Source organism: Natrix helvetica, assembly GCF_964273705.1.
Source record: "Natrix helvetica genome assembly, chromosome: 6".
Taxonomy (NCBI): domain Eukaryota; kingdom Metazoa; phylum Chordata; class Lepidosauria; order Squamata; family Natricidae; genus Natrix; species Natrix helvetica.
The window spans coordinates 39,113,383-39,134,156 of record NC_138553.1 but is presented as its reverse complement, the minus strand read 5'-3'; positions in this window follow the sequence as shown (position 1 = coordinate 39,134,156).

The window sequence follows — 20,774 nt, the reverse complement described above, 5'->3', positions numbered from 1 at the left end:
ATTAAATATTTGGTAATGGAGGGCTAGCACAAATAAGTATTCTGATTAGATTTTTGGTATATCAAAATATTGAAAATGGCAGTACTTACCGTGACAGGCAGAAATTTTGTGAGAATAGAATTCCGTTCCATTCCATTCTATTCTAACCTTTTAAAATTCCCTCTAAATTGGAAACAACAAAAGTCGTATAATTTCAGGCCCATCCAAACACAGCATCCTGAGTCCAGCCCTTGGGCCAGGAGGAATCACTACAGCTAATTACAAAAGCTAGATATGTGGTAGATAGTCCAGTTTTGAATTCAAATGAGTCCAAGGAATGTTCTAGCTAAAGTCAATCATACTGTGTTATTGAGGAAGGGTCATATTTAACTTTCTTCTGGAAATCAAACTAAAGCTTGATTTTCAGGGCTTGATTTTAATTAGACTGTATAATTATACTTCACTTTATCCTCGATACGGGAAGCTAATATAAAAAGTAAACATATTGCAATAGCATTATTGGCAGAGATGCAGATGTATGGTTCCCTGAGGATTTTGAGTTTCAGTTAATGGGGCTCAAAATGGCAATGCGTATGCTGCCTGTAGGAGTTTGGTATTGTCTTCCTCCCTGCAGTATTACTGTTTTAAGGCTTCTGTGCGAAGCTATTTTCAGCTTCATGATGAGATGATTATAATGTAAAAGTCATGCTGCGTGACCAACTTGCCAGGTGGTTCACTGTTCAGTTCTGTTCCTTATGAAAGGAACAAATGATGTGAGAAAAAACTTTAGATAAGCTTTAGATAACTAAGCAGGGAGTTCTGAACAACAGATTGAGCGATGGGCTTTTTTTTACACCAATGACTTCTATTCCATCCCAAGTATTTGTATTATTCATTGTTGAGCAGTCAATTTTTTTTTCTTTGAGCCATCACTGGATATTCAAAAATATCTTGTACATTTCCATTTTATTGATCCATTAACTTAACAATTTTACTGGACAGTCTTAAATTTTGAAGCAGACCATCAAACTTTCCTGCAAGCACTATGTCTTCCTGGGTTCTTAAATGCATAGAATTTATCTCTAAATCATTCATTGAAGCAAAATGTATGTTTTTCTTTTTACTAAAACAAAATTTGATTACAGCTTAAAACATGTCAAAAGCGTATCTGTTGAGTACAAAATAAATTCAACATGGTAGAGCGTTCATACAACCAACTAACACATTATTCTACCACAGCTTGAAAAGGAATTGCTTCTCTGGTCTGTTTGAGCTACAAGAAATAACAGAGCTGTCAATTCAGATAACTAAAATGACTTCTACATTTATAATCTTCCTAATCTGATAGTTGCTTAATGGTTCCTGTCATTTTAGCTATTTGTATGTCACCCAATTTATCACTTTAGGGTGACTTACAGTCTTAGCCAATAAACGTCCAAAATCAACATTAAATCATAATCAGCAGTGCTGATACTTAATCAAATTCCCATTTACTGCTCTTTCCCATGAGGCTCTGCAGAAAAGCATAATTTTGACTTCCCTCCTGAAGGATATTAAAGGAAAGCCTTTCATGATCTGGGGTGTGCAAGATATGTCACTGCAATGGGCTGTCACCGGAAAGGTAATCTGTCAGGTAATCTGTCAGTGTTTTAAGCCGTGGCCAACCTGTAATATCTACCCTGGCTTGATTTATATATATTGGGTGGGCAGACTATCTGGAAGCCATAGTTGTCATGATATCAAGGAGCCAAGCTGTAGTGGCCTTCATAGGCGATATTCTATCATCTATACACTGGATTTAAACAGGCAGCCAATGCAGTTCCTACACCATAGTATTACTCGGTTGTATCCATTTGTGATGGTCAGAAGGCAGGTAGCTGAATTCATGCCATCTCAATATTTCAGGTCATCTTCAAAGGCCACTCTATCTTGAGCACATCTCCTGGTTAGTAATAAATCAAGCAAGGGCATGATTCACGTACCATGTTTTTACTTAAGTTTATTTCTCATGTTTAAAAGGTACTTGTGAGCAGGCAACATGATATATCATTATCTTCTCTCACAAACTCTTAATATTTTTTGTATCAAGCATTTTATTGATATATTTTCTGAGGGAAGTTTATATAGGTTAAATGATATTCCCACTAGTCACTATGTCTTCAGTGTCTTATTAACAACTTTAGTAATTTGTGATTTAAATTCCATCTAGCCCTCATTGCTTTAGACGTGCGATAGACTATTTGCATTGTTGTTTTACTTCTGTATCGTATTTATTACCTGAAATTAAAGCCAGTCATGGTGTTTGAATCATGAGACACTGTTATCTCTTTCTTATAATGAAACTGTTTGTTAATAGTGGAGATAAATTAATGTGCCACATACGAGGTGGGAATATATCAAGAAGGACCCTCGTGTGCATCTTCCATGTAAGGTTCATCATTAGAATATACTAAAAAAAAAAAGCCTTAATCATCCATTTTATTAACTTAATTTATAATTTTAATGTACTCTATGCTTTATAATACTAATTCTGATGAAAAATAAAATGTGAATTTGCTTCAAATAATGTTAAATAAATTGTTAAATTATACTATTACATCACTATATTTTAAGATGTTCAAAAAGGAATATTCAATGACATTTGGTACTTCATTTAGAAGTGTCCATTAACCCTCCACACCTAACAAAAAAGTAGGGGCTTCAGGATTAATTGCATTATATTTTCCCAGTTATTAACAGATGTCTTTTAAAATAATCAGTTTTGGTGCATGATAAATTCTCATGCCCCCTCTTTTCCTATAGATAGAGCCCATATCCATTCGGGATATAAAGAATATTAAATATTGAGCATATTAAATTGGTGCCTGAGAAGTTGTGTATGATATTTTATCCTACTAATCTGATTGTGGTAACATTAATATCTTGTAAAATCAGCCACTAGATGGCTCCAATCTCCAGACCAGTGTTTCTCAATCTTGGTAAGGTGAAGATGTGTTCAACTCCAAGGATTCCCCCAGTAGCCATGCTGAGTTGAAGACCACACATTTTCAAATTGCCAATCTTAAGAACCACCGCTCCAGACATTCAAGAGTTAAGGGCCACTTGAAGAGTCTAGTTACCATCTTTGCACTATTATTTGATTTGGCCATGTAGCTAGACTTGGTTTGTTTAAATTATGGTGCACATTGTTCATGAAGTATGCAAAGGAACAATGGTGAACATTTGCAACATGAATGCTTATACAGTAATACCAGATTAGTATCATTAAAATTATATTACTCTTTCTCAGGACTTTGTACAAAATGGCACTGGGAACCTGCTGGAGTTCAAAAAAAAATGCAGTTGAACATGTTAGAGGATTAGGGTAGGGCTAACATTGGGAATTAAAAGCTTTTTAGATCTTCTGGCTGTGGGAGGAAATCTATGGTACACATTATCTGTGATTCTACAACTTTCTCAAAAAGAAGAATAGGCTGAACACAGAGGTACCATTTCAGAAGAAAAAAATGCTTTTTCAAAGGTACAAGGAACCAGATGTTTTTGTTTGCTTGTTTTTGTTTAATTTGGCACATGCACCAGCTGCCAGCTTTTGTTACCATCATGCATCACATCCAGAGCTGACATGAAATACAGTCCCAATGTGGTTAGACTCTGGAGCTTTCCATCAATAATAAATGATGTTGTACACTAAATAGATGCTGGCCATTGATGTTTCTTTCCTGCTTAATTCAGAAAACAGAACCTTTCACTGATTTAATGCATTAATGATATGTCACATTATATCTGTAACTTATCTATTTTTTTCTGTTTTAAGAAATGTTATTCTACTTTTTTCTGATAGGTTGTAGGTTATATTGAAGAGAATCAAATCTTCAAATAAAAATCCTTGTGTTTCAATCTCTACTGGTGCCTTGGTTCAATAATCTATTATTATTGTGCTTTATATATTTTATACATTACTGAAGGACAAAGATTTATTACACTGAGCACAGCGGGGTTAATTCACAGAACCACCCACTCATGAATGCTTTTTACAAAAATGTCACCAGCAGATGGTGGCATTTACACTGATGAGGATTTCATTGAGACCTTCTAATTTGGCATGTAATTAATGAGATTTACATGGCACGTCTCATTATGAAAGTACAGAATGTGTGAAGGCAAGTGCAAAAGAAGATGATACGTGAATGGACAGATCTAGCAGTGTGTGTGTGTGTGTGTGTGTGTGTGTGTGTGTGTGTGTTGAATAGGAAACAGGGCGAGGTACTATTTGATATGGGTGGCACCAGTAGCTATGAAGTTTGCTTTTTGGCATCCCGTATATGTGTCCACAAATAAGGACTTACATCTCTACTCACAAGGCAGGCATGAACTAGGCTGGAGACACAGCGAAGAACTATGTCTTTATGAATGATGTCCAATACAGATAGTTGGTAGTGACTAAAGAGGCTTGTATAAAGATTGCACCCCATGGTCTTTCAAATCCCACTCATGCTTTTCCAATGCTTCCGTCTACTTGATGGAGTCTTGGTCTTCCTTATCTCATAAGCTCTCATTGCTCATTTACATTCCTACTCAGAGAATTGTTGGCTGTTAGTGGAACTCTGGCAGCCCCATACTTTTTCCACCACCATCACCACCACCACACATGCTACTTAACTCCCTCAAAGCCCCTTTATTCCATTCCATTCCACTTTCTCAAATTCTCCTTCCATTCTCCTCCCTCATTAAATAATCCCTTTTCTTTTCTTGCCCTTCCAGAGGGGTGGTGGTGTTGAAAAACCTTCCAGTTTGCCCTTAAACAATGGCTCTCAAAGTCTTAATTAATGTTAAATGCCAAAGGGCACAGACCCCAGACATTTAGCAGTCAACTCAAGAAAAGAGAAGTAGATGAACTTTTCTAGTGAACAGCATCAAATAAAACATATTCCTAAAAGAGATCATTAGAAAAAGTCTGCCTTTCACAGATGAAACCTAAGTTTCTTTTGCAAACTGGAAAGTGTATGTTTATAGTTATTTTCAGCCAAATACATTGCAGAAGAACTAAGTGAGAATTCTAATTATCGCTCCCCATACCATTAGTTTTCTCAAATATTTATTCAAAGCATTTCTCAGTTTTCTTTTCCCTTACTCGTAACTGATATCCCATTTGTTTTGCACACTCCAGATAGTTAATAGATCAATCAAATATAATGAGATGACATAGCATAACTATAAACAGCTGGTTTGTAAAATGAAGTTCTCCACTGTTTTTCCTCTATTTTGGAAATGCCAGAAAAAGCTTGTAGAGCTCAAATCTGGAGCCTGTGCTGTCTCCCTGGGCCTTAGCTGTACAGAAGAAAATGATCTGTACTTGTTAAAGCTCTGTGTGTGTGTGTGTGTGTGTGTGTGTGTGTGTGTGTGCGTGCGTGTGTGTAGATTAACGCTATTGAAATTTATGCTGAATGACTGTAGTGGAATTTTATTTCTGCAAATGTGGCCATAAAGCCAAAATTAATAGCTTTTAACAAATGAAAATGCAGATAATTGCTGACAGTGGAATAATTTATTTCATCAGTGCCATGAACTTCCATTAACCTCTTTCACCCTTCATCCACCAAGGAAGGAAGGAAATGCTGCAGGCCACATACCTCTTTAGTTTAAAGTTCCCTACTATAACCATCTGTAGGTCATTTCTCTTTTCTCCATTCCCTTGTCCAGCACCTGTCTCACAGGCAAAGGAGCTATCTTTGAATTGACCCCGTGGAGGGAAATTTCCGATGCTAAATAATGAAAGGCATTAGAAAAAAGTGATGACATAAATAAGGTGTTGCAGACTGATGACAATTGAATTGACTTCTATTCATAAAATCAGTGCAGTTTTTTTCAGCATCAGAATTGGCTTAAAATTAATTCACTGGAACAATATTTAGCCAAATGTTGCTGAAGTGCTGTATCAGTCTTGTTTTCTAAGCATTCCCCTTCCATCCTTGTTCACAGGCAACTCAGAGTATAAAATTTGCATGTGAATAAAGAAGCAGGGGCTGTCCCTGTCACCCCATCCTTATAGTCTCTTAGCTGGCAAGGATGTGCACAATCAGAGATATTCTATATTTTAAAGTGATCTGTACAAGTGAGTAAGCGTTTAGTTTAGTTTAGTTTAGTTTAGTTTAGTTTAGTTTAGTTTAGTTTAGTTTAGTTCAGTTCAGTTCAGTTCAGTTTAGTTTAGTTTAGTGTCATTGGGCAATGATGTTATCCCTCTGGAGCACTGTCCTCTCTGCCACTGTGCAATTGGCAAACCATACACAGATGCAGTAAGTTAAAATACTCTCTATGGTGCAATGATAGAAGGTCACCAGCAGTTTTTCATTCAGTTGTTGTTTCCTGAGAAGTCTCAGGTAGTATAATATCTGCTGGGCCCTTTTGACCAGTGCTGCAATGTGAGCGCCCCAGGTAAGGTCCTCCTTTATGATAACACCCATAAACTTAAAACTGGCCATTTGCTCCACTCAGTCTCTATTGATAGGCTGGATGTCTGATCTATTCCTTCAATATCTGTGATCTGTGTGAAGAGGACACTCATAAAACAGGTTTCCCAATTAGATGAAAAATTCTACTCCAGCCAATAACCCACCCTTCCAATTTACTATTTCATATCTCATATGCATGAGAAAAGTGGATGGGGACATGAAAAAAAATGGAAAACTTGACATGCTGCGTGCTATTTTTTAAGTTTTTCTCAATCAATTACTTATTGTGGTTTCTCAGCAATCCAAAATCCATTTAACTGGAATGCTAAAACCAGTGAGATTTTCCTTTGAGAAGACTTGGACAGAATTAAGACATTTCTTCCGTGTACTTTTCATCTTTTATGTTTCAGACTAAGAACTTCTTGCTGTGTGTGGAATCTAAAGAATGACTCTAAGGAATTATTTTTATGAATGGTTCTTGGTGTGGTACATGAGGCAAAAGCCATTATTGCTTAACACTATGGAAACCCTTGGAAATAATGCATACCCTGCTTTACACAATGCATCAAAATTAATTACTGCCTACAACTATTTCATAGAATCATATTTAAAGCTTGGCTTTAAAGTTTCCTAAGCCACCAAGTGCTTGCAAAAACTATTGAGCAAGTACAAAACCTTCAAATTAATCAGAGCAAATTGGATTATTGCTTAAACTTTTTTTACAAGATATTCTGGTCCAGATCTTAAAGTTTTGAAATATTGAATTTCTGACTGTGGTATGTGGCTCAAGGTTGAATTCTCTGAATCTCCAATAAATTGTAAATCACTGGGAAATAGTGAAACTTACAAACTGGTTACAGGGGAGCCCCATACTAGTTATGGATTTATCAAAGTACTTATTGATTTATTTTGATTTGGCACTGCCCAACTCCAGAGCAATTCTAGGCAGTTCACATTATAATGAATAGAAAAACAAATGAGGACAAAGGGGAACTGCATTTTAAACTTCCATGCAGAGCCTTGCCAGTTAAGGGACTAAAAAGTTGGGTTGCTTTGTTTTGCCTGGATTGAAATTACACATGGCAGGTCTTTTATAAAGCTTTAAACCATTAATAAAAAATATCCTTGATGCAAATTATGGCATGGCAACAAGCTGAGGATCCTCTGTAGGTGATGGAAAATTTGATCAATTTGTTAAAGAGATGAAAGAGCTGCTAAATAATTTTTGAGACATGTTAAAAGGCTTGGAGGAAGATGAAGAGGCTACCATAACTTTGGAATGTGCTGGTTATAAAGTTTGCCCCAAAGAATGACTCAAACAAAAGGAACAATCCCAATGAACTGCTTAGCAAATGCTTCACAGTATTTATAGCTGTCAACTGAGATACTTTCATCAAGGCAAAAAAGAAAGATGTTTTATGTCCATTTGAGGGTAGGGCATCATTCTTGCAACGGTAACTCTTGCAAAATGAGTCCGTCAGGATCATAAATCCATTGAACACCTGCATAGATGCACTGATTGTCCTGATTAACACCTCTAAAAAAATTGAAGATGTGTTAGGAGAAGATTAAAGAAAAATAAGAGCTGTAGTAACTGATAATAATCTCAAAATGTTCAGAAGGAGTATCTTCCTTGTGCAATATTTTTGAGGAAAATAGTTTATGACAAACAATTCTGTGAAGTTATAATGGGGCTTTCTGTCTAGGTGCATAATTCTTGGATATGATTATAATGAGGAGCTTCAGTTATTTAAACAAAATTATTGCTCAACCATCCACTCCATGTTCTAAGTATGTCCAAGGCATCATAACCTTTGTTCTACTTTATCATCACTATCTATGGATTGCAAGCACATTCAGAAATCAGCTCCTCATTCAGCAATGGGCATAATAGACAGCATAATTAAGTTTGTGCTTATCCCCTGGGGCTGAAATACAGTTTCTCCAGGAATTACCAAGTGCCAGTAATGTGTCCTTGCCAATTTGCAGCCAGTGCTGTGTCTACTACAGCATATCACTATCCTGAGCCAGCTCTCAATAGTAGAAAGATGCTTAGTTTTCCAATGCAGTTATATTATCTCAAAATAAAGCTATAAAAATAACTTTAACATTTTAAAATGTGGAAACGACTCCTCCAATCAATTGTGAGCAGCCACCACAGCAATGATTTGAAAAATTCTACAGCAGTCCTTTGAAGCATATATACTCTGCTTCTATGCATACAGCAGCATCACCATTCAGTGTGTGTGATGGACTTCAACTGCACTTCCATCTTTTATTTCTTTATTTCTTTGTCAAATTTATTTGCTGCCTATCTCGCCATGGGGTACTCTACGTGGCCTACAGCAATAAAAATGAGGAAATGAAAAGAGTGTAAACTTTATCTTCCTAGGCTAAAAATCCATAATGTAGCCATGAAATAAAGATCTTTAACCTGGGGCAATAACATAGGAGAACTATGTTAGTCGAAGGTGGCAAAAATTCATGAGAAGTTTGGTAGAACCTTTTCTTACCGTAAAAATGTATTAAAAGGCATAAGTTTTCATGAATCCCAGTTCATTTCAATCAGTTGCATAGATTGGCTACAGCTCACAATAATTTAATAGTCAGAAAAGGTGCTATCCCTCAATTTGGGGGAGAAAGGCTATGACATCTAGACAAAATATTAAAGTGGGAAGATATTATAAAAACAGCAAAGGAATATGTTATAAAAGCTATAAACTTCTCAGAGTAACATGTTGCTGTGAAAGCTAGTGCACTAGAAGGCTGAACCACTTCAAACAAAGGTTGCCTTTTAATTGTGTGCTGGATAAAATTGTGGATGACATACAAGATTACAAGAAGAATAATTCAGAACAATATCAAATGAAACCGGACTGCTCACTAGAAACATTAATAATAAAGCAATGCCTAACTATTTTAGACACATAATGAGGGGCAAGAGCAGGGGTGGGTTCCTGCCAGTTCTAATCTCTGCTATAGAAGAGGTTCCACATCTACAGTGCCATTTAGAACCGGTTCCAGCTCCCTCCCCCTGCTCGTCCGCACATCATCAAGATGAAGAGCGAGAGGAGGAATTCTGGGAGTTGAAGTCCACAAGTCTTAAAGCTGTCAAGTTTGAACACCCCTGGGATTTTTTTTTCTAAAGGATTAGGGGTGCAAGGGTCTTGTAACTTGACATCTTTAAGACTTGCGTGCTTCAAATGCCAGAGTTTCTGAGCCAACATTTTGGTTGCTAAGCAAGAGTGTTAAGTGAGTTTCACCACGTTTTACAAGTTGGCCACGCACACCCAGTCATATGGCTGGCAAGCCACTCCCACCCAGTCACATGGCCAGCAAGCCACTCCCACAAAGTAGGCCATACCTACAGAAGAGGTTCTAAAAAAATTTGAAACCCACCACTGAGCAAGAGTCACTAGACTATGATGCTTGGAAAAATTGAGGGTGGTTGTACTACTGAAGGTATAGTAGCTAAATCACTGCTGAACATACAAAAAGGATCTTTCAAAAATTTTAAAAAGCATGTTACCAACAGAAAATCCTAGTTAAAACATATCCATCAAATCACAGTGTCAAATATGACTGAATAACTGAACAATACCAATGCAGTTTGTTGTTCGAACCTACACAACTGAGTTTATGTATAATAGAATAGCAGAGTTGGAAGGGACCTTAGAGGTCTTCTAGTCCAACCCCCTGCCCATTCAGGAGACTCTATACAATTTCTGACAAGTGGTTGTCCAATTAAAAAACTCCAATGATGGAGCATCCAAAACTTCTGAAGGCAAGCTGATCCATTATCTGATTGTTCTCACTGTCAGGAAATTTCTCCTTAGCTCTAGGTTGGATCTCTCCTTGATCCATTTGTATATTCAAATAAAATAATGCAGAGAGTATTCTTAAATACCGCACACAGAATAGCCCAAAGCACGCACTCTGCTAGAGAGAAGTTCCCTGTGCATGAACTCCAGCATGAGTCCGAAATCTCAGAAGACTAAATTTCTGGTCCCAGTGACCAACACAGATTGGATCCTGCAACATTATCCTGAGACACACATATTCACCTTCATTTGTAAGGGAATATTGCTGTATATGGACTGAATAAAATGTAAACCATGAAATTTGGCTTCTACATAAATCTTATATCAAATTTCTTTTGATTTAACATCATTTTGGTTTGCATCCTCGCTACTTCCAGTTCAGTTCCTCAACCCTGTCATCTCAAAACTATCTTCTTTCTTCATTTGTGTAAGAAGAACAGTTCTAAAGCCTACAAGCATACACACCCAGGTATGATGTTATTACGATGTTATGACATTACGATGTTATGTTGTGTTGGTTGTGTTATGTTCTGATGTGACATGACGTTGCATTATGCTACATTAATCTATTGGCCACCCAATTCCAGTGGATGCTGAATTGCAAGAAGCACTGTGAAAACTACTATCTCCCATTCATCCCTTGCCCCTTTTTCACATCTCCAATGTGTCACACAGACTAACAAATGTGAAGGGCATGAGGTAAAACAGGAGGCAGTAATCAGTAACTGAATGGAATGGCAGTGCTATCAGACTGGTGTTAGTCTGAGGTAGCCTGTGGAGAAAGCAAAATAATACAGTAATAATCAAGATAATATAGCCATCCACTAAAATAATGAAAATTTTAAACAGCGTGGCCACCCAAAACTTCTTGTCAAAGATGTTTTGGTGAAATAATTGATAACACACATCTGGTAGAACCCTTTTCTGGTTGAAATTGACTTTTTGGAACAGTGGTCCCTTCACAAACAGTTACCAGTACTTAGATACCAGCTGCTGTGTCTACGACTAGAAGAAGCAGGACAGCAGGAGTGAAAATGATGGGATATGGTCAGTTTCCTCATTCCTCATTTCCTTCTCAGCAGAAGACTAGTGCCAGGCTTAAGTTTTTAATTTATTTTCTTTCCCCTTTGTTAGGAGTGGGTATCAAGAAATTTTTCTGTGACAGGACCAATAATAGGATCCTGGAACAATGAATGTTGCTGTATATTCTCAGCATTTCTGAGCCAACAAAAATAATGGGTTATTTTCAAACTGTTTTTGAGAAATTGAGAAATTATATTCATTTGGGAAGATCTGTATTTTTTTACTTTACTGTGTTAAATCACAACTCAGGAGGAGATGACTTCGGGCAGCCGAAGGTGACGGACGTGTGTGTCCGCCTTCTCGCTGCTTCGATGGGCTCCCCTGAAGTCTAGGGGAGCACAGGGTGCCTTGGAGGGGCGCCCTGCCGTAGGGGCGGCTTGCTGGGACCCCCTGGAATGGCAGCGGCCGCAGGGGGGTCTCCAGCTTTGCCCCAGGAGCCGGAAAGCATAGGGAGCGCACGGAATGCCACCGCACACTTCGCCGAACGCAGCCTGGAAGGAAATGATCAATTCGAACGAAACAGCTGAAGTGCGGTGAGGTGAGGGGTTTCCCCAGGTCTTTTACTGTCTTTACTCTTTTGACTGTTCTGCAGGTTTTTTGGGGGGACTTTGTTTCAACCTCTGGAGGAGTTCAGATTGGGGGGGGGAATTTTCACCCCCCCTCGGAAAAGCGGCACTTGGAAAATCTCTCCCTTTTATGGGGGAGAGAGAAAGTTTAAAATCTACTTTCACTTCCCTTAAATAATGGGGGGGGGATTCTTTTTTGACCACAACTGCGAGAGAAAGGATGGCTGAACTGATTCTTCTCTAAACTATGTATGGGAACTTTGATTTTGTTGTTTCCTGACCACCTGTACTGGCTGAGCAAATATGGTCAACTTCCTCCTTCTTCTTTGTCTTTATAAATGAGACTCCTCCCTTGGAAAACTTTATGGCTTTCAACTAATTTCCACCCCAGAGATCTCCAGGAGCCTCTTCAAATACGTTTTTCCTCTGGATTTGGAATATTTTGACCTACCTATTTGCTCTAGTTTTGTATCAGACGATTTATTCTCCTTTGGACTTACTTGGTGATCCCTACTGGCTGTGCTCTCCCACAGACACCATTTTTTGGCATAGAACAATAACTATCTCTGAGCCTCATGATGGGTCCAAAGAAGTTACCGCCTGGTAAGACCTCATCGGCCCCAACATCTTCCACGTCCAGCCCCATTGCTCACCAGTCACAACTGGGATCTTTTTTACAACCTAAAGCCTCTGAAGAGAGTGTAAAAGACTTGTCTATTCATCAGATGCTTCAATCCATCTTAAAGGGACAGGACAAAATCAAAAAACAACTGCAGGACTTAAATGAACAGCTCAGAGAGACGGAACAGCAAACCATACGGAATGAACAGAGGATAGGTGTACTGGAGGAGGGTGCGGTTGGGATGAGAGACGAGATAAAGACAATCCAAAGGGGGAATGTAGAATTTGGAAATCATATGATAAAAATGGAATTTGAAAGGATGTCTTTTTTCCTTAGGTTCCAAAACTTGCCAGAAGTTGAGAATGAAGATCTTAAGGAGATTATGACCACAATAATAGCAGAATATATTAACAGAGATAAACAACAGCTTTGGTGGGATATTGACCTGATCTATAGGATTAATTCAGCCTATGCAAGAACACACAATGTTCCAAGGGAAGTTCATGTTAAATTTCTTAGAAAAACTACAAGAGATGAGGTTCTAGGAGCTCAAAGGGGAGGACCATTAAAATATAAGGGTAAAGAAATAACCATTCTTAAACAGATCCCAAAGAAAGTAAGAGATAACAGAAGGAAATATTCCTTCTTAGCAAAAAAAAATTATACAATAATGGGGTCTGGTTTAGGTGGTTGTTACCAGAAGGCATGTTGATTTTCTGGGAGGGCAGTAGAATTAGAATCAACACAGTTGTGGAAGCAGAGGCTTTCACTAAAAAACACAGTGCTCTCCTAGGTGAAATGGGGGATGTTACACAAGAAACAAAGGAGGGAGGGGCTGAAGCTCTGCCAGTGGACGGGGGGAGGATGTGACAACTAGAAGACTCAGATCACAAAAGTGATTTGAAACATTATTGCAATTGTTGTTACAATGTACCTTTATGAAAGTGATACAAAACAAAATGATTGAAACATACTGATGATTTTGTGTTAAACTCAAAACTGCTGATACCTATGTAAATGTTGATATTTTTCTATTTTTGTTTGTAAAAGTTGTGAGACCTGGGGGGGCTTCTCCCCCCCACACGATGTAGCTGTCAAAATGTTCTATAACCTTATAATCCCTTTTCCCTGTAAAAATTTTAAAATCAATAAAATTTGAACAATAAAAAAAAAATCACAACTCAGGAGAAGCTCCAGGTTGGCAAAAAACATAATAAATATTTCTGGATCAGTTTTAAATCATATCTAATGTAGAATACAACTTTCTGTATGTTGACACAGTTCCTTTCAGGAAGATCAGAAAGGAAATAGTAGACAATACAACCACAATGCCTTCACCTCTGTGTCTCATGTTCTCCTAGTTCAAATTCCTTTCAGTATCTTGTACTAAACTCTAGTTACCATATTTTTAGCATATAAGACACACTTTTTCCCCCCTAAAAGAGGGTGAAAATTTGGGTGTGTCTTATACACTGAATGTAGCTCTGACCACTCACCGCCCGCCACCCTTTGGCCTCAGCCTCTCAGCAATTTGCCTCCTTGCAGCAAACAGCAAACAGCAAACAGTCTGTTTCAGTTTCAGCTCCAGCACAGCCTGATTAGCACAAGCAGCTGATTGTTGGTTGGATCAGCCTCCCGACTATCACCTGTTACAGGCTGCAAGGATTGCCATTGCCTATTGCCGCCTCCATGCACCCCATTTTTCGCCCTCCGCATCCCATTTTTGGCCTCCACATGCCCCATTTTCTGGCATTCTGATCCCCGCTGCCTGGAAGGGGTGGAAAATGGGGCATAAGGAGGCAAAAATGGGGCGTGCAGAGACTGAAAAGGGAGTACGCAGAGGTGGCAATACGATATGGCAATCCCTGTGGTCTGAAACAGCTTATGGTCGGGAGGCCGATCCAACTGACAATCAGCTGCTTGTGCTAATCTGGCCGTGCTGAAACTGAAACGGGCTGTTTGCTGCAAGGAGGCAAATTGCTGGGAAGCAGAGGTAGAGGCAGATTTTTTTTTCCTTTCCAAAAGCTAGGTGCATCTTATACATGGAAGCATCTTATATTCCGAAAAATATGGTATATCCTATAGCAAGCCAAAAAAAAGAGTGGGGGGAATGAGGTATCAGAGAAAGAGTCACAAATGCATTGCCTCTTACTTTTACCAGACTTATAAAAATAACCTGGCAATTACTCTTAAATATTGAATTGGAGTTGAATTAATATGTCCAGGTATTCCTCATTTCAATACAAAAACTTGGAATAGTAACTTGCTCATTAAGCGAAGCAGTTGCTAAGTGAATCTGTAGCTGTGCTTACAATCTTACTTCATTTTTCCTTTTCTTGCAGACCTGTGAAGGTCATAGAAGTTGCAGAGCTACTTTTTCATCACCTTTGTAACTCCAAACTTCACTAAAATGAGTCATTTGCTAAACAAGGTGTACTTATTTAAAGACAATGATTACACATGCAAAAAATATAAACCAGGATATCTCTTTATCAACACATACAAACAGATATCACAAGGTCTACAATGATTTTATCTCCTTTTTCTTTGCATTTGTGCCTTTAGTTGTATTTAAGAACATGTTAAAGAAATGTTAAGGTTAGTTTGCCAACATATTGTCCTGTTTCCTAAAGCAAAAACTGCAATGGGCATCAGAGAAATATAGCTCATTAAGCAGCTGCTAGAATGAAGATAATGGGGGCAAAATTTGGTTGCCTTGTTTACTTCCATTCAATTATGTCCGATTCTCACAGCCTGCCTGGAGAAATCCCTACAATTTTCTTGGCAAGAACATTGTCATAAGTGGCTTGCCATTCCCTCCTTCCTAGGACTGAGAGAGGACTGACCCATAGTCATTCAGCTGATTTCATACCCAGGCAGGACTAGAACTCCTGGTTTCTAGCCTGATGTTTTAGTCACTACCCCAAACTGGCTCTCATGCCTTGTGGCTTATCATTTACATTAATGTTGCTGTGTGATTTAGACAAAAGTGTTAAACAAGAGACTTTCCCCCACCCCACCCCTTATGAGAAGTGAATTCAAATGTGTTTGATATCCACAGACAGTTGGGCAGCAGCTGGGGTTTCATTAAAAATCCCATGTATGACCCAGAGCGGCATTAACTTTGAAAGGTTTCCGGGAGCTGCAGGCAGCGGGAGCAGATGGAATAAATCATCATCTCCAGACAGTCAACAGGGGAACCTCAGGCCACATGCTTGAATTTTTTCTCAATGAACTGCATACAAGTGAAGCATTCAGTCCATGTGACTGCAGCTGCTCTGTCCTGAGGGAAGAGCGAGGCTTTTGATTGGGCAGGCACTTTCACAGGTTATTAACAGGTCATGCTGTGACATTAGTAGGCCGGAAACATCCCATCTCCCAGGAGGCTGAACAAAAGCAGGAGAGAGTTCCTGCTCATAATTCAACCACAGTTCAGTGCTTACAGATTACTCCACATAATCTGCTTGGCAACGACACAGGCTCACCAAGGTGCTGCTATCTGATTTCTTTCTTTCTGCTTCTTTCCATTAGGATTGCCAAGAAGGGCTCTTTTTACATTTGGTTTCTTATAAAGCTCAAAAGGAGGAGCGGCCATTTCTTTGGAACATTCCAGTATCAACTGCAGAGGCAAAGAGAATATCGAGGCCTCCTTTGAGCTGCTGTTCTCTATTCATAGTATCTTGTTCTCCATTTTTATCTTCAATTGCCCTGGCGCACATGAACCGTTGAACCAAATTCAACAATGGTACACTGACGTTTTATCTTTCTTTTGTTAAGCAAAAAATTATTGGTCAAAAAAAAAGTCCCGGCCCAAAGCAGCAGGGTCACAGTGCTTATTGTGCCCGTGTCACACTCTTATGCATGCCATTGTCGTGGTTTTGACTTGACTAGGAAAGGTTCTAAATTGCCATGAGGGTGTCACATGGAACAATACACTTAGATTTGATCAAGGAATTTTATGGCCTTCATTAAGAGTTCCAGTTAAATAGGCAGGCTGGCAGGCAGGCAAATAGGCAGATAGGCAGAAGATCGAAAGATGGAGAGAGAGAGGGAGAGGGAGAGGGAGAGAGAGAGAGAGAGAGTGGGGAAGGCAGAGAAAGAGGGGGAGAGGCATGGGGTTAGATGAACCAAACTAAGGCTGGTTTCTTCAGGTTTTTATGGCCAGGCTAAGACTAGATGAAACTGAGCCTACTTTAGCCTTCCCAATGTGATGGCATAAAGAAGACTCATGTCCTAATCAACATCTCGTCTCACAAATCAAAGCTTGCAAAGACTGTGCCTAGTTACACAAGGTTCATAACCTGGAGGAGGGGGCAGGAGGAGGTGAATGTAGCTCCAGCCTGTAGAAAGATTAATAATAAGAAACTTGATAGTTTCTAGAACAGTGGTTCTCAACCTGTCCAATGCCATGACCCTTTAATACAGTTCCACATGTTGTGATGACCCCCAACCATAAAATTGGTGTCTCAGTTCCTAAGATCATCAAAAATATGTGTTTTCTGATGGTCTTAGGTGACCCCTGTGAAAGGGTCGTTCAACCCCCAAAGGGGTCCCGACCCACAGGTTGCGAACCACTGTTCTAGACGTTTCAGGCTACAATTCCCATTTGCTCCAATTATTGAAAAGTAGTGAAAGTTGTAATAAAAAAGAACCACATAAGCTTATTTACCCCTGCTTTAGAAAAAGAATCTCAATAATAGCAATAATTTCCCTGTATTTTATTATGTAATTGAATGGATTCAGTAGCTGATCCAAAACCAACAAGCCTCCCATGTACAGAAGGAAAGAATGGTTTTTTATGCTAACTTTCCACATTTCTTGGTGTTCAGAATGTAGTGTTAAATCGTAATTTAAAATTCTTGTTACATCCATGAACATCATTATACGGAAAAATAAATTTACATTTTCTTAGGCACTAAAGCAGAACATGCGATTAGAAAACTGAACCCATGTTCTACTGCAATACAGACAAATCCTTTCCAAAGATCATACAGAACAACCTTCTGGAATGTGAAAATAAGCAGATGGGTTGGGAGTTCTTTTCCAGACTTCTGTTTAAACAGTAAAAAGAATGCCGGAGCTATAGAAGCAGTGACACAAATCAGCCATCTGTTGCAAAAGTTAGACTCCAAGGCATCCAATTCTACATTCTCTTAGAGAACAAAGACTAGCTCAGGCTATATAAGGCTGAACATGGGGAACTGCTGTTAGAAACATGTATCAAATAAATGTCTGCTTGGCAGAAAATATATACTTCGTATTCTGTCCTAAATGTTGGGGATCTATAAGGCTGCAGTTTGAAGGGAACAGTTCAACAAACTTGGCATATAAGTAAGGACCTCACACATATTATTTCATTAGCAACAAAACAGATTTTCTATATTCCCAATGGCAATTGAACAAACCCTTATTGCTGAGGATATTGTGAAACAAAAGTAGTGTTTCTGAAAACAAATCACCATGTGGAAAAGGAAAAGAAAGAGATCCAGTTGCATCGAATTTGAAAATTACTATCCTGTCCCTTTAAATTATTTCAACAATTCATATGCTGTCAATTGCATTTCCTGAATTTCAAAGAATGTCCAGGCTGATAGAATTTGGCCTAAATATATTTTAATGGCCCTACCTCCTTTCTGCTTTTACTGCTTATTTCTTCACCTAAGTTTGGTTGATTTACCTGCAAAGGTAAATGCTCTTTCCTTTTGCTTCGTCTGCTTATTCAATCAGGGAGAGTTGACAGAAAGGAGGAAATAGCAGACAAGAGGACTCACAAACTCCAGATTCCCTTTCCACAAATCTCTACCTCATAACTTTTCACTGCTTCTCACTTATGGTCCCTTTTTCTTTTTCTCATTCACCGCTATTTTAATGTCACAAATACACTTTTTTCTTTCTAATACTTTTTAAACAAACAAAAAAATATGGGTAAGCTATATATAACAAAGCTGCAGTCAAACCCAACATCTTGGCTCACCAATTGTTCATGCCTACTGATACCTACTTATTAGACATCTGAGATCAAGATTTAAAACAATAGCCCTGTGGGTCAATCGCCTCTATCCCCAGAGAAGAGCCCAAATGTCCTTTTTTAAAGTTTAAATGTTTAAAAAAATCATAACTTCCATTTTCCCACAGTAGATTTCTTTCCAATCTTTTGACCATCCACTTGCTTCTTCAGCATCACAGGCAGGGGCTCGTTATGCCTGGAGAATGTGCCCCCTTGCCCTGGTTTTTTTAAGCTTTCAGAGCCCTGGGGTGGGTTCTTAGAAGATTCTGTAACAACAATAACTCTTTGTCAGCACAGTGAGCAGGAAGGAAGGATGCATCGTGATCTCAGAGGGAACAAGCAAATGTCAGTCATAAAACATGGTGCAAAAAAAGAAAACATTGCCTAATTTTTTAAAAAAATCCCAGTTCTTGGTTAACTCTTCTATATAGCAGAGAAATAAAGGTAAGGGTAAAGGTTCCTTTCGCACATATGTGCTAGTCATTCCTGACTCTAAGGGGCGGTGCTCATCTCTGTTTCAAACCCGAAGGGCCAGCACTGTCTGAAGATGTCTCCGTGGTCATGTGGCTGGCATGATTTAAACGCTGAAGGCACACAGAATACTGTTACCGTCCCACCAAAGATGGTTCTTATTTGTCTACTTGCATTTTTTACATGCTTTCGAACTGCTAGGCTGGCAGAAGCTGGGCAAGTAACGGGAGCTCACTCCATTACGTGGCACTAGGGATTCGAACTGCTGAACTGCTGACTTTTCTGATCAACGTTCAGCATCTTAGCCACTGAGCCACCGCATCCCAGCAGAGAAACACAACAGCCAATATTCTATTTTAAGTAAAACAGAGCTAATTCAAGAAAAGACAGTTTGGTCTAGGAGAGCCAGTTAGTTTAGTGATTAAGGTACCTGACAGAAAGCCAGAGATTGTGAGTTATAGTCCCATCTTAGTTCTCAGGCCAATTCACCTCACAGGGTTGTTGTTGTGGGGAAAATAAAAGGAGGAAAGTGTGCTGCATATATTCGCTGCCTTGAGTTATTTGTAAGGTGGATCATAGATAGATAGATAGATAGATAGATAGATAGATAGATAGATAGATAGATAGATAGATGATAGATAGATAGATAGATAGATAGATAGAAAGATAGATAGATAGATAGATAGATAGATAGATAGATAGATAGATAGATAGATAGATAGATGATAGATAGATGATAGACAGACAGACAGACAGACAGACAGACAGACAGACAGACAGACAGATGATAGATAGATAGATAATGCCTAAAATAAAAAAGTCATGAAAAGAAGAGAAACCCCTATATTGACTAGGAGAGGAAAAAAGATCAGATTAAATAATAGTTTAGTTAGACATATTGTAGGCTGGTAAAATGATGGGTAGCTGGTGAAAGTTCTGTTTTCAAGAGCTTTTCATCCAATAGGACGTTTAAAATATCAGGAAAGAAATGAGGGGATAAAGGAAGGAAAACATGCAGTATTTATGTCTAATAGATGTAGGGACTTAGACAGAAACTGGATCCAAATACTGAACTAAGCCATAATGTGATTTATTTGATTTTGTATGAACACAGCTCTTGTTTCTTGTAACCATCATTTATAACTTAGCATGATGTAGGAAACCAACTATCCTGGGTTGTTAAGAAAAAGTTAACACAAACAAGGGCATGGCATATTGGAATTAGGTTGGATCAAGACATTTCCAAACTTAACTTGAAAGAATAAAAAAGCAAAAAGACCACGGGACCCCATTTTTTGAATTATTACCCAGCTGTTCAAGATGCTGTGTACTGGTACTGTTTACTTTTGCCTTTTAGCTGAACAGGTGGGCATACCCCAGAAGCAAAGCACTGTGTGGCAGCCATCCATCATTTTTATTTTCTAAGAATAACTCTGGTGTTTATGTTGGAATTGGAAGCATTTTTGAAACAAATATGATACTCAAGTGTGGTGTTTTCTCTGCAACATTCTACCTACCTTACTTTTAAGCTGAAACTATTTTTTACATGAAAGCTGGGTAGCATCCAGGAAAGACATAGTACATCAGGGCTCCTAAATATGTGAAGACTCAGGAAACACTGTGTAACAACAGAATGTAAAAAAGAAACAAATTTATCTTAGCCATTAATCATCATCTCATAAGCAAATCAGTACCATAAGATCTTGTGCTGAATTGCTTATGCATTTTTAAATATAACTGTTTGTAGAATGGTTCAATCTGTGGGTTATTCCTTCT